This window comes from Silene latifolia, chromosome 1 (assembly GCF_048544455.1).
Source record: "Silene latifolia isolate original U9 population chromosome 1, ASM4854445v1, whole genome shotgun sequence".
Taxonomy (NCBI): Eukaryota; Viridiplantae; Streptophyta; class Magnoliopsida; order Caryophyllales; family Caryophyllaceae; genus Silene; species Silene latifolia.
Genome location: NC_133526.1, coordinates 166,840,449 through 166,855,344, shown reverse-complemented (window position 1 = coordinate 166,855,344; position 14,896 = coordinate 166,840,449). Strand labels below are relative to the sequence as shown.

Here is a 14,896-nt window from a genome sequence, read left to right as displayed (position 1 = left end):
TTCTATGTTCGGCGATATCCCTGTCGATCCCTGGCATGTCTTTGTAGGACTAAGCGAAAACGTCTTTGAACTCGTGTAGGAGGTCTATGAAACTGGCCCTTTCGGTAGAGCTCAAGGTAGTCCCTATCCTAAGTTCTTGGGGTTCTAGTTCGATTCCTACATTGATGGGTTCGGTGTTCTCTATTACTGGTCCCCCTTCCCCCTCTTGTAGTATTTACTTGGCTATGTAGGGAGGTATCTCAATTGAGTCTGGGTCTGGGTCATCCTCAGTATCATCATAAACAGAATTGCATTCAAGATAACACAAAGAGTAAGCAGAACCTGATTTATTCATATTAAAGTTTGAGAAAAGTTGAAACAAAGAAGCCATCTGATCTGTGGTCAGCGGCGGTAAAGGGACAGTTGTTGGGATATTTCCCGAACTACCGTTACTATTTGAGGCTAAGCTAGGAGTGTAACACCCCATTATTTTCCGAGCTATTTATAAGGTGTAACTTTCTCGTATTATTAGTTTTGGGACTCTTAATTGAAAATTTTTAAACCAAGTATCTCTTAGAAAAAATATATTTCCGATTTTAACTTTAAGAAAATAAAATTGATTTGGTTCATATCGAGGTTTAAAGATAATTTCAAAAGCCCAAGTTCAGTTTCGAGTTGGACTTCTACCGAGCTTATATATATGACTCAAAGGAAAGAAAATATTAAACAATTTCTCTAAATTAACCTAAACCCAACCGTCTCTTTCTCTCCACTGCAACTTTTGATCCTCTCAACTTGACGGCACTAATCTCCATCTTTCTACTTTGTTTTCTTTCACCATTGTGCATCTTCTTGCCCGTGCTCACCATACATCAAAGTCCATCAGCAAAATTTTGGGACTTCGACACCGATTTTCCTATCATCCGCCCCTTATCTCTTTCATATTCTATATATTGTAAGTATTCATTCAATAATGTTTTGCTCTGTTTCATAAATCAAAATCTTGTTATAAAGGCAACCCGATTTCGGTCACCAAATACTCGTAGCGCTCAGAGTTGTTTACACTGATGATATTTACATTGACATGTTATATTATATGCTGGGAACTTACCATGGTGATGGGCTATGAGGATTATTATTATATATGACAACAATTGTCTATTCTTTTATGAAATGGGTTAGAGTATTATATGGGCGTGAGTATGGAGTGGACAAAGACAAATGCTACTGTGTTTAGGCCATAATTATATGATGCTGTTAGTAATTAATTAGTAGATTGGTTCATAGGATGATGAGTTGATGATGTTGGACTTAGAGGTAAACTTTGTTAAAGAACGGATGACTAATGGTAAATGGTAGTATCGAGGTTATAGTATCGATGTTGGACAATGTAGTAATTAAATCGTTTCCTTACTTGTAGTTTGCGGATTTGAAGAGAAATAATTTTTCTGTTAAGCTTAGCTATGGTTAGCCGTCTTGAGAGGTAAGGACTTTTACCCTTTTTAAATTAAGTAAGAGCATGTTCGGTTTGACATTTAAACCGTTTTTACATACTTTTGGTAACGATGAATTTCTACTAGCTTTTGTGAATTTTTGAATATTGTTTTATGTGACCATGGGTCACTCGTTGGAATTATTTGGCACAAGCTGTTTTTGAGATTATGTAGCAGACTCTGGGAGCTCGCTTTGGTCTATGAGTTTTAAGGTGCGTCTGAGATGTCCCTGGGATTACATCCCGAAAACTGAACTCTTGGCCGGAGTTCCATTTGGGTGGGGTTTGACCGGCCCCCACTCGCTAGGGGGTTAGACTTTCTCCTTTGGCAGCCTCATCCTACTGATTGTCCAAATGTGAGAGGTGTGCACTATTATAAGTCTGACCAAGCACAGGTGGTACCTCTAGACCGTGTCAAGGGTAGGACCTTGGCACACACGTGGTGAAAGTTTTGGTTTTTGAATGTTTTGATAATTGTTATTCGAAATCTTGGGTTTTGAATATTATTTCATTCTTATTCTTATTCTGGTTTTAAGTTTGATTAATTTATCTTTGTGAACTTAACATTGTTTACGATTTTCCTAAAACTCAGCTTTGCTGACGTCCTTATGTTTTGGGTCGTTCCCCCTACTGGAACCTGTACCTATTTATGTTTTGGGTACAGTTGATAGGTATGATTGAGATGCTTGAGATGCTGCATGGGTGCATACTAGATCCGGGGATTTGTACGAGCGTGGAAGGATTTTGAATAAAGACTCCGTCTTAATCTATTTATTATTTTATAATATCGTTGGATTTGAATTTTATTTATTGTTTTAGATTTTGTAAGACTTAAGTCTTCCGCTGCAACGTTTTAATTAGTTGATAAAGTTTTGAGATATGTATTTTGTTTTTAAAGGCTGACTCTGTATTTACCTTGCACTTGGCATTTTCAGCAAGTGTGGAGTGACAGCCGTGAATTTTCCCTCTCTACTTTTTCATTTTCGTCGTGAAAATTTAGGGCTGTTACAAGGAGAAACAAAGGGAATGGGGACGACGACAGGAGGAGACCTCCTAGTAACTTCTCTAGACTCCGACTCTGACTCCGACTTTGACTCTGACTCGAATTCATCGTCTTCTGGTTCTCCCTTGAACATCTCTCCTTCTCCAGTGGTGAGCTTGAAGAGTCTTCCTTGATTGTTGGTCCACTTGATTGATTTTCTCCATCCTTTCTGCTGGTTCGCGTTTGTTTCTGTGATTAACGCAGTAGGGTTGAAGTGATCGTCTTGAAGTATCATGGTAATGATCTCATCCTGCGCGGCTATAACAAATCGATCTTCTCCGAATAGTAGACTAACAGCTTGTTCGTCTAAGCAAGGTGCTTGACGAGCCTTGACGGTAGGAACCGTTTCTGGAGGAATGAAGTAGCAATCGTGAAAGATCTCGATTCCGGCTAGCTTCCTTCCGAGGTAGTGCCAAGGTTCGGGAAATTCGTGAAAGAGTTCTTGACTTCTTTCCCTAACGAAGTATCCATTTAGGGTAGGGAGATATGGTCGCATTTGGACTTCTACGTGCTTACGGCTTTGGACTTGAGCGAGCATCTCGAGAACTTCCTCTTTAGTGGGTTTGTATCCTAGTCCAAGTGGTATTCTTTTTGAGTTGCCTTCCTTGTAGGGTGCGAAGGTGTTTCTTCGGGCAGGGTTTAAAGGCATTCCCGGGAAGTATCCCTGGGATTTGAGTATGTGGTTGACCACTAAGTTGGAGTAGGGATCGTAGTATAGGGGTGCCAACTCACTTTTTATGACACTTATGCTTTGAAAGCCCCCAAGTTCATATACTGGATCCGCAAGGACTTGATTATTTGACTTCTTTTCGATTATTGCCTTGATGGGCGACGAAGTGATCGTCACCACTTTGCCATTTAGTGGGATTTTGATCTTTTGGTGAAGGGTGGATGTTACCGCTTTGGAAGCGTGAATCCAAGGTCTTCCCAGAAGTATGTTGAAGGAAGCTTCAATGTCCACTATTTGGAAGTTAACCTTTCGCTCAATTGGCCCGGTGGCTATTGTTAGGTTAACGAGTCCTACTACCTTTTGTCGTGTACCATCATATGCGCGGAAACCTTGATTGGTAAGGGTCCAATCCGACTCTTTCATGCCTAGTTTGTATGCCGTTTTCAAGGGTATGACGTTGACCGCGGAGCCATCATCCACCAAGGTCATTGGCATATTCTTCTTTAAGCAAACGACAGTGATGTAAAGAGCCAAGTTGTGACTAGCGCCGAAGGGCGACAAATCTTCATCTGAGAAAGTAATAGGATTACTTAGCTTCGGTGATTCTTGGAAGACCAAGTTGACTACATCGTCGGGTGTGGAGTTATGTGCTACGTTTAGTTTGGCCAAAGCCTGCAGTAAAGCTTGGCGATGTGGGAATGAGCTTGCTACTAGTTGCCAGACTGAAAGATCAGCCTTTGTCTTCTGTAATTGCTTTAGCAAATGGTCAGTAGAGTCATCTTCGTTATCATTTGGTGCGATAATGTTGGTTGGACCATTTTGAGTAGTATTTTGATATGGACTGAAGGAAAAGTAGATCTATATACTTACATATTCATATATGTTATAATTTAATTTGTCATAAAATTAATAAATGATCTTATGCATGCAAACTAATAAACAAGATAAAGAAGAAACATTCATCCCTACAATGGATTTTCGGTTTATAGGGCACAAGAGAGATCACCTTTCTCTCTTGTTCTTGTGCTTTCCTTAGTGGAAGAACTAAGATCCAAGTATAGGATCTCTCCCAAAGCTTTATACCCAAAGCACACACTTAATTAAAATTAATATTATAAATACTAGTACAATATTAATTTTTGTAGAAAAATTGACCCAAAATAATTTGGTTTTTGATCTCCCAAAACCGGTTAGGAGAGGAGAAGAGGAAGTGGAATATTTTTATCTCTCTAAAAATATTTAGGTGAATGAAAATGAATGAATAATTCAACAACATTGTAATATATTGTTTTGTAAAAATATAAGGCAAAACCCCCTTAGATTTTCCTATGGAAAACCGGGTAAGGGAAGAGGAGGGAAGAAAAGAGAGTGAGCCAATGCATGCAAGAGTTTATCTTCACAATGTAAACTAGGTGCATGGCTAGTCTTATTAGGGAAATGATTGTGTTTTCCATTAACTTAATTAAACACAATATTTAGCCTAATCCTCCTCCTAATTTCGGCACCTTCATAAAATGGAATCCATTTTATTTTTGTCAATTTGTCAATATGTCACATGTCACATAAAATTGTTATGTATTTTTAACATATTAAAAATCAAAGTATTATTAAAAATACGTCATATACAAAAATCGACTTAGTAATTCATAATTACTTGTACCAAAAATATTTTACCAATTATAAATCACAATAAATTGTATTTATAATAATTCATTCTATTTCAATTGTTTCCTTAAACAATAATTTCATCTAAATAATGAAACAATTCGATTACTCAGACCGTATCTCATTTAATCAAATTATAATGAAATACGTAAATTTTACTTCCAAAATCGTCCGTCAATTTTCAAGTAATTTAATTAACTCGTAACGTTATACGATCAATTAAATGATCAATTAAGAGTGTTGCCCTATAGGTATGACCTAGGGGATCAACTGATCACCACCGTCGCACGATAGTAATGTCAAACTCTAGTCAGCCAATCATTACCGATATGTGTGGACCAGTCGACAGTAAATATTACTTCCCAATTGTATTCTTTATAATGAGACTTAAACATGTGATCATCATGATCAACAGTTGTGATCGCATTATTGTCGGAGGACACATATTCCAACAATCTCCCACTTGTCCTCGACAAGTGTGCGTCACCAATTCTCTTGTCCTATTACTATCTCCCACTCAATGCAAGGTGTCTTTCAGGTCGTACTTGCAAGTGATCATATCGAGAGTGGTTTCCTCGATCCGGAGAATAATCGATTGACCGGATTTATCCACCATGGATACATTCCGAGCGTGGCCACGCATTTCAAGTTCATTACTCCTCGAGTGGCCTTGAGATATTGTTATAACCACGACTAGGGGTGGACAATTCCTATCGCACTCATTCCCTCGACTAGCCACAACCATCATAACCCAAAATATGCCCATTTGACCCCATTTACGAAGGTCGTAGTAACACAAATCAAAGTTAATCTGAAACTGTGCCATCTTAGGTGAATAGTCTTTAGTCAAAAAAATCGACTCATTAGAATACTATAGTAGCTCTCGCCACGACCAGGCTATATAAATTTGCCAGAACTCTATAAGCGGTCATAAGGCCCGACAAAATGTTCCTAACAGTCTGCCTATGTGATCGACTAGTCATCTCACATGACTCTATGGCACTTGAACTTGCCATCAATCGCATCACACTCTAGTCACTTCGAGACGTCACCTCATGTAAGTAACTATGGGCAAATACAATGTTAATCCATGTTCACTTTAACGGGGTTCAATTGTCTCTACAACCCGTTGGATGTAACAAAGTATAAGGTGAGTTAATAATAACTCAAACGACAAATGTCGACATCACACTCGGGTAGTCAATACCATATTACCACCCATGTGATGCACATCGCAAGTGTGTAAACACTTGTTGATTGCAATAGAAGTTTAACATGCCATGTGTCCATGTGTTCAAACTTCTTAATCGTATTGTCCTTTACATTCATGTTATCACTCATAGCATGACTCTTACCAAGTACACATCAAGCTTCCCGACCTTGGTTTTGGTTCTTTATCTTGAAAGAACTTCCTTATCGATTATCACATAACGAATGAATTTGTGGTGAATGATATAACTTGTACTAATCAAGTACTCCATTCACACACAATGCACTCGGTATATGTTTTGTAGAGTCTTGCAACAATTTGTCAAGATGATTAGCCTAGCACTTCTTACAAGTCCTAGCATATTAGAAAAGATTAGTTTTGAGCAACTTATTCTCTAACTAAGTATCTTTCCATAACTTCTTATTTCTCTTTCTAGCTTGAAAGGTTTAGGATTCTCATAAATCCTTACATGTGCTCGGATTTTCATTAATATGTGCAACCTCTTGTCACATAACAGAGCATTCTGTCAATCACCGAAATCGCTCATCGGATTCTTCTCGAGAATTCATGACGTTTCTATTATGGCTTACCAATGATCTATCATGCTCTTATGCATATGATTCGTAATTGGACATGTGCATGATTATTCTAATGGCGGAAACATTAGTAACTTTTAATCATGTCATCAACTATATTTAGGTTCAAGGAACGACCATGACTGCTAATGGCAATTCCATTTCATTTAGATGAATAACCTATGTTTCTTGTTGATTCGATGTGTATCTCCCAATACATATCCAACATCCCTTGATGTAATTGGATTCATCATAGTTCATTTTCATCCAGAATTGAAAACTCAAATCTTCCTCTATTAAGGAAGGTATTAGCTCGTCATTCTTCAATGAGTGATGAGTTATAACCTTTTACAAGATGATTGCTCCCACTAAATCCCATGTCTTCACATGATAATTTCTTAACTCCCACTCAATTCCACATGTTTCGAAATTGACTTCTCAATCGAAACCTTTCAAGAATTGAAATATAAATTGCATTGCCAAGTTATTAAGATAAAAGCATATATGTTCCCATCATATCCTTTCAAAAATACCTATTTTGAAGTGGTCTCATCTTAACCTTATGGAAAGAGATTTTAATCTCTAACTCACACATATCATAATTATGTGTAGCAATGTCATTATTTAGATATAAATAATATCTAAAACGCACCCTTCGAAATACCCTTTTCAGAAGGTGGTTTTGTTGGAATATGTGTCCTCCGACAATAATGCGATCACGACTGTTGATCATAATGATCACATGTTTAAGTCTCATTATAAAGAATACAATTGGGAAGTAATATTTTACTGTCAACTGATCAACATATATCGGTAATGATTAGCTGACTAGAGTTTGACATTACTGTCATACGACGGTGGTGATCAGTTGACCCCCTAGGTCATACCTATAGGGCAACACTCTTAATTGATCATTTAATTAATCGTATATCGTTACGAGTTAATTGAATTAATTGAAAAATTGACGGACGATTTTGGAAGTAAAATTTACGTATCACATTGAAATTTGATTAAATGAGATACGGTCTGAGTAATCGAATTGTATCATTGCTCGGATGAAATTATTGTTTAAAGAAACAATTGAAATTGAATGAATTATTATAAATACAATTTATTGTGATTTATAATTGGTAAAATGTTTTGGTACAAGTAATTATGAATTACTAAGTCGATTTTTGTATATGACGTATTTTTATTAATACGTTGATTTTTAATATGTTAAAAATACATAACAAATTTATGTAACATATGACATGTGACATAAGACAAATTGACATTTTGACAAAGATAATATGGAGTCCATATTATCTATGTGTGCCGAAATTAGGGGAAGAATTAGGCTAATATTGTGTTGTTTAAATTAGTGGAAAACATAATCATTCACTAATAGCCTAGCCATGCAACCCTAGTTTGCATTGTAAAGAACAACACACTCATGCATTGGCCCTAATAACCTCCCCCCTTACCCGGTTTTGGCAAAAGAAAAGACCAAGGGTTTTCTCTATAATTTGTCTAACACATTACTTGTTTTGGTGTGGATTGAGAATCATTCATTCATTCACCTAAATATTTTTAGAGAGATAAAAATATTCTATCTTCCTCTTCTCCTCTCCTAACCGGTTTTAGTGAGATAAAAACCAAAATTATTTTGGGTCATTTTTCTTTACAAAGATTAATATTATACTAGTATTTATAATATTAATTTTAATTAAGAAGTGAGCTTTGGGTATAAATCCTTGGGAGAGATCCTACACTTGGGTCTTTGTTCATCCAAAAGGAAAGCTCAAGAACAAGAGAGAAAGGTGATCTCTCTTGTGCCCATAAACCAAAAATCCAATGTAAGGATTAACATTTCTTCTTTATATTGTTTAGTATGTTTGCATGCATAAGATCATTTGTTAATTTTATGACAAATTAAATTATAACATATATGAATATGTAAGTATATAGATCTACTTTTCCTTCAATCGGTATCATGAGCCATGGTTGTTTGCATGCAAATCGGTTAAAAGTTTTTCCGAGTTATAAGAATAACATATAAAACTTGAATAATTTGTGTTATTATGAGATATCACGAAATTAATTTATGCATGTTAAATTTCTGGTCCTAAAATGTTTTTAGGATATTTTTGGTTAATTTACGGATTTTTATTGTTCATATTATACAATAATGACATTTAAATATGATTTTATGAGTAAAAATGTCATTTTCGGTCTAAAATTAGCTATACTTCGAATTTTCCAGTGATTTTTGGATATGTTGTCACATATATTATTTTGAGATAACCTGTAAATTTTCATAATTTTTGGACTTCTTATGCTCGAAAAATGGTTTTTTTTCATTATTAAATTCGGATTTAGGTGAAAAATAGGTTAATATGAGATAAATTTCGAATCTGGTCATAGAAATTTAGTATGATGTCACATGTAATTTTACAAGATGTGTGTAAAATAATAGGCTATAGTGAAGTCTTTTTGCATGATTTATGGATTTTTGAAGAAAAATAGCATGAATGGTGACTTTATTAGTGAAAAATTAATAAAACATACTCTATGATTAAAGAAAAACATCATATGTTGCTTTTTATTGTCATTATAAGATCTAAAATTGAAAAGTTAATGAATATAATTTTTCTCATGTTTTTATGATTATTTTGTTAAAAACCGATAAACCGCAACATTGTTTTTCCGGAAAAATTTCGAAATTTTTAACCTAAGTTTTTGAAGATTATGAGTGTAATGGTATTTTTCCAGAATGTTCATGAGTTTAAATTTCAAATTTTGAATTTATTTGAAATTTTGTGATTTATTTGAAGTTTATAGCTTATTTTTGTAATTTTTGGTCCATTAATGAACAATTTTAGAAATATGAGTTAATTATGGTCAAATAATTAGTGAAGACTAAATTTTGAGTCCTAAGAGGTTAGGGTAATTAACTTATGCATAAATATGAATTTATGTAATTTTTGTGATTATAAAATGTTGAAATCACGCAAATCCGTAAAAACCAAGTAATATACGATATTGGCTAATTAAAGGCGATTTAGCATAAAATTGGGCATGTTCATACATATAATAATGCTGCATTTTCTTTATGATTGTCATAATTTAATTTATGTAATTTTTGAATTATGTAATTTTACTTAGTATGGCCTTAGTTTTAATTGGTATCACCCGAAATGTATGGGAATATCGATTCGGTTGTAATTTATTGTGATCTCGTATCACCGTTTTGTAATTTAATAGATTTAATTTTTATTTTAGTTACAAATGTATAATAGAAAATTATGTAATTTGTTATGTAACTTAATTTATTCCGGAATTCCCAAAGACGGATTTCTTCAAGATGGCGATACATAAAGACGGTGTTACCTCGAGATGCGTGCCACAACCGAAGTTCAAGGGACCAATGGAGTTGGTTTCCGAATATGTAATAGTTAAATAGTTTTTCTATTTTAGAAAGGCCATACTAGGATTTATCTTATGTTTGCATTTTATTTATATGTCACATGCATCGCTAAATCGCCATAACTAAAACATGCATCCTCATCTCATCGAGTTTATCGACCGTGTCAATTAGAATTATCGTAGTTCACCGCTTTAGTTCACTTAAAACGTGATAGATAATAAATTGACATGACCTCTCGCTAAAACAATTAATTGAGATATAGCCTTACCAAAGAGTAGAAACCATGAAAACCTATTTCGTGAGGGAGTGCACTCGGCCACACCGGGGTACAAACCTTGTTACGTAGGGGAAGTGGGTGATAAATGTCTATCCACCGAATTCATGTTGATAAGGGTTTCATCGGCCACACCGTGCCCAAGTTAAATATGGGTTTGGATCATGGACACATTTATTCGAAATTTGGATTGAACTCAACAAAAGTTTTTCGATAAGGGTTTTATCGGCCACACCGTCTTCTTGTTGAATGTGTTTTGGGCTAAAGATATATGTTAAATGTAATATTATCGACCAAGAGTTCTAAAAGTAGAATCGATTAAAGCGTTAATCCACCGAGTTATATTGATAAGGGTTTCATCGGCCACACCGTGCCCAAGTTAATATGAATTTGGGTCTTGGAATCATTTATCTAGTTGGGTAGAGGTCACTAGAAAAATGCATAAAACTTGTTTAAATTATAAATTTTTACGAGTATTATTATTAAAACGACATTTGTTTTACTCCTTCTAATTTGTTTTGTAGACCACTTCTTTTTTTTCTCATAACAAATGGCAACACCAACCCCAAATGCCACGCCTCTCGCTAGTTCTTCATGGCTCCGATCCTTCATGGATCGATGTAAACTTGAAAAGAATGGGTCAAATTTCTCCGATTGGGATGCCCAACTCAAATTAGCCGCCCAAGGTGACGACAAGCTTCGTTACCTTACCGAGGCCTCTCCATCCGAACCTACTTCTAGGTCGACCGCCGCCACTAGGGAAGCATATGAGGCTTACCAAAAGGAGTCCGCCGCAATGAAAAACGTCTTGATATTTGCGATGGAGGCGGATCTCCAAAGGAGAGCCTTTAAAATGGGGAATGCTAATGAGATTTACTCGAAGCTTGTGACAATGTTTTCACAAACTCCGCGGATCGTCCAATATGAGGCGGCCGCGACATTCTTTGATCTCAACTTCAAAGAGGGCCAAAAGGTTAGCCCTCATGTGCTCAAACTTATGGAGCTTGTCGAGACCTTGAAAATTCAAAAGGTTGAAATCCCCAAAGAACTCATCGTAGATAGGATTCTACACTCCTTGTCCAAAGTCAAAGCGTATGTCCAATTCCGAGTGAATTTTAATATGCAAGACAAGGATGTGTCTCTTGAAGAATTGCATAAGTTACTTGTGCAAGCCGAGAGGGACATGGGGTTAAATGTGAACCCACCAAAGGATGTGCTTAACATAAGCACTAAGAGTAAGGGGAAGTTCAAAAAGAATGGGAGAAAGGGTAAGAAGCAAACTCCCACTTTCACCAAAACAAGGGCTAATGATGCTAGCACTTCAAAGATCAAGAAGGGTCCTCTTGATAAATGCCATTATTGTAATGGTATGGGACATTGGAAAAGAAATTGTTCCAAATACCTTGGTGATATTAAGGCTGGAAAGATTACTCCAGTAGGTAAATGACTATCCTTTCTTTTATGTTTCTAATTCAACTATGGTATTATGATACAAAGTTGTGATAATGTATCTCCCTTTTTATTGTAAATAGGGCCTCCACCAAGCAAAGACAAGGGAAAGGAAAAGCAAGCATGAGAATCCATCAAGGAGCTAGGAATAGCTTTCATGGAGCTTCGCTTTTTATTGTCTTCTTTTAAATTTTGTTTTGGATTTTTAGAACCTTAAGTTTCCGTGTTTGACATGGAAAGGTATTTTGGATAATTGGTTGTATTTTGGATAATGGTGACTTGGTTTGCAACCCAAGTCACCCGTTTTATCATTTTATCCTTTTGTTCTAAAATCCATATTTAAATGATTACTCTTAGAAACATATGATTATTCACTTAAAGTGATCTAATAGACAAATATAATGACGGGATTCATTATATGTCCACATGCTTAAGGCTTGTGTATGATCATTTATAAAGTGATTTTGAGTCTATGAACTCTCTTAAAGGAATGTCAATCACCAAGTACACTTCAATATCTAAAAACTAATTAGTCAACCTATGAGCTAGTTCTCCTTATACTTCAAAAATCATTATTTGTGTCTCATATGCTATCTTTGAATCTATAGTGTATTTATTCTAAAGATAGAGTGGGAGAAAAATGAGGACACAACGACACAACGACACAACCAAGATAAGTTTGCATACTTGTGTAAATGAGATATACTTGTGTAAATGAGATCTACTTGTGTAAATGAGATCTACGCAAGGAAGAATGATTTGAATGGAGGTATATCTATTTATATAGTATACCCAATAGATGAGATCTATCGTCTCAAGTAAGTTCTATATGACTAAAGAGACCACGTGAAGTCTCAAGTAAGTTCTATATGACTAAAGAGACCACGTGAAGTAATCGAAAGAAAATATTCTTAAGATAACTACGTGAGGACACCAAAAGAAAGTTTTGGAAGAAATGACTAATGTAAAGTCTTAATAAGAGTTTTGACTAAGTTTAGACTATTTTGTGATAAATTTTGACCTATAGTTTCAACCGAGATTTACTTAAGAGCCTAAATGAATCAAAGTAACATTCTAGTTTATATATATATACGAGATTTATGACTAGAAATTGCAAGGATTGATATACCGATATCCTAAATAGCTAAGTTAAGTTTTAAACCAAGCAGATGTCATTTCTTAACCTCATTATGAAATGGTTAAACCTCCTTCCGAAAGGGTATTTCGAAGGACGTGTTCTAGATATTATTTATATTTGAATGATGACATTGCTACACATCATTATGATATGTGTGTGTTAGAGATTAAAATCTCTTTTAATAAGGTTAAGATGAGACCACTTCAAAATAGGTATTTTGAAGGGATATGATGGGAACATATATGGTTCTATCTTAATAACTTGGCAATGCAATTTATATTTCAATTCTTGAAACGTTTCGATTGAGAAGTCAATTTCGAAACATGTGGAATTGAGTGGGAGTTATGAAATTATCATGTGAAGACATGGAATTTAGTGGGAGCAATCATCTTGTAAAAGGTTACAACTCATTATTCATTAGGAATGACGAGCTAATATCTTCTTTCACAAAGAAGTATTTGAGTTTTCAATTCTGGATGAAAATGGACTATGATGAATCCAATTACATCAAGGGATGTTGGATAAGTATTGATAGATACACATCGTATCAACATACACATAGGTTATTCATATGAATGAAAATGGAATTACCATTAGCAGTCATGGTCGTTCATTGAACCTAAGAACGGTTGATCTCATGATTATTAGTTACTAATGTTTCCGCCATTAGAATAATCATGCACATGTCCAATTATGAATCATATGCATAAGAGCATGATGGATCATTGTTAAGCCATAATAGAAACGTCATGAATTCTCGAGGAGAATCCGATGAGCGATTTCGGTGTTTGACGGGATGCTCTATTGTGTGTCAAGAGGTTGCACATATTATAGAAAATTCAAGCACATGTAAGGATTTATGAGAATCCTAAACCTTTCAAGCTAGAAAGAGAAATAAGAAGTTTTGGAAAGGTACTTAGTTTGAGAATAAGTTGCTCAAGACTAATCTTTCCTAATATGATAGGACTTGTGAGAAGTGCTAGGTCAATCATCTTGACAAATTGTTGCAAGATTCTACAAAACATATACCTAGTGCATTGTGTGTGGATGGAGTACTTGATCAGTACAAGTTATATCATTCATCACAAATTCGTTCGTTATGTGATAATCGATAAGGAAGTTCTTTCAAGTTAAAGAACCGAAACCAAGGTCGGGAACCTTGATGTGTACTTGGTAAGGTTCATGCTATGAGAGAGAACATGAATGTAAAGGAAAATGCAAGTATTAGAAGTTTGAACACATGGACACATGGCATGTTAAACTTCTATTGCAATCAATAAGTGTTTACACTTACGATATACATCACAAGGTTGAAATATGGTATTGACTACCCGAGTGTGATGTCGACATTTGTCGTTTGAGTTATTATTAACTCACCGTACACTTTGTTACATCCAAACGGGTTGTGGAGACAATTGAACCCCGTTAAAGTGAACATGGATTAACATTGTATTTGCCCATAGTTACTTACATGAGGTGACGTCTCGAAGTGACTAGAGTGTGATGCGATTGATGGCAAGTTCAAGTGCCATAGAGTCATGTGAGATGACTAGTCGATCACATAGGCAGACTGTTAGGAACATTTTGTCGGGCCTAATGACCGCTTATAGAGTTCTGGCAAATTTATATAGCCTGGTCGTGGCGAGAGCTGCTATAGTATTCAAATGAGTCGATTCTTTTGACTAAAGACTATTCGCCTAAGATGGCACAGTTTCAGATTAACTTTGATTTGTGTTACTACGACCTTCGTAAATGGGGTCAAATGGGCATATTTTGGGTTATGATGGCTGTGGCTAGTCGAAGGGAATGAGTGCGATAGGAATTGTCCACCCCTAGTCAGGGTTATAACAATATCTCAGGGCCACTCGAGGAGTAATGAACTGGAAATGCGTGGCCACGCTCGGAAGGTATCTATGATAGATAAATCCGGTCAATCAGTTATTCTCCAGATCGAGGAAACCACTCTCGATATGATCACTTGCAAGTACGACCT

At 35.6% G+C, this 14,896-nt stretch overlaps 1 long non-coding RNA gene across 1 annotated transcript; it reads left to right on the top strand.

Annotated features, from left to right (window-relative positions):
* Positions 1-720: 720 nt before the first annotated feature.
* LOC141608624 (uncharacterized) lies at positions 721-2,349 on the top strand. Its single transcript, XR_012527021.1, has 3 exons — positions 721-934; positions 1,400-1,462; positions 2,136-2,349. It is a non-coding gene; the product is annotated as an uncharacterized LOC141608624 (long non-coding RNA).
* Positions 2,350-14,896: the final 12,547 nt, after the last annotated feature.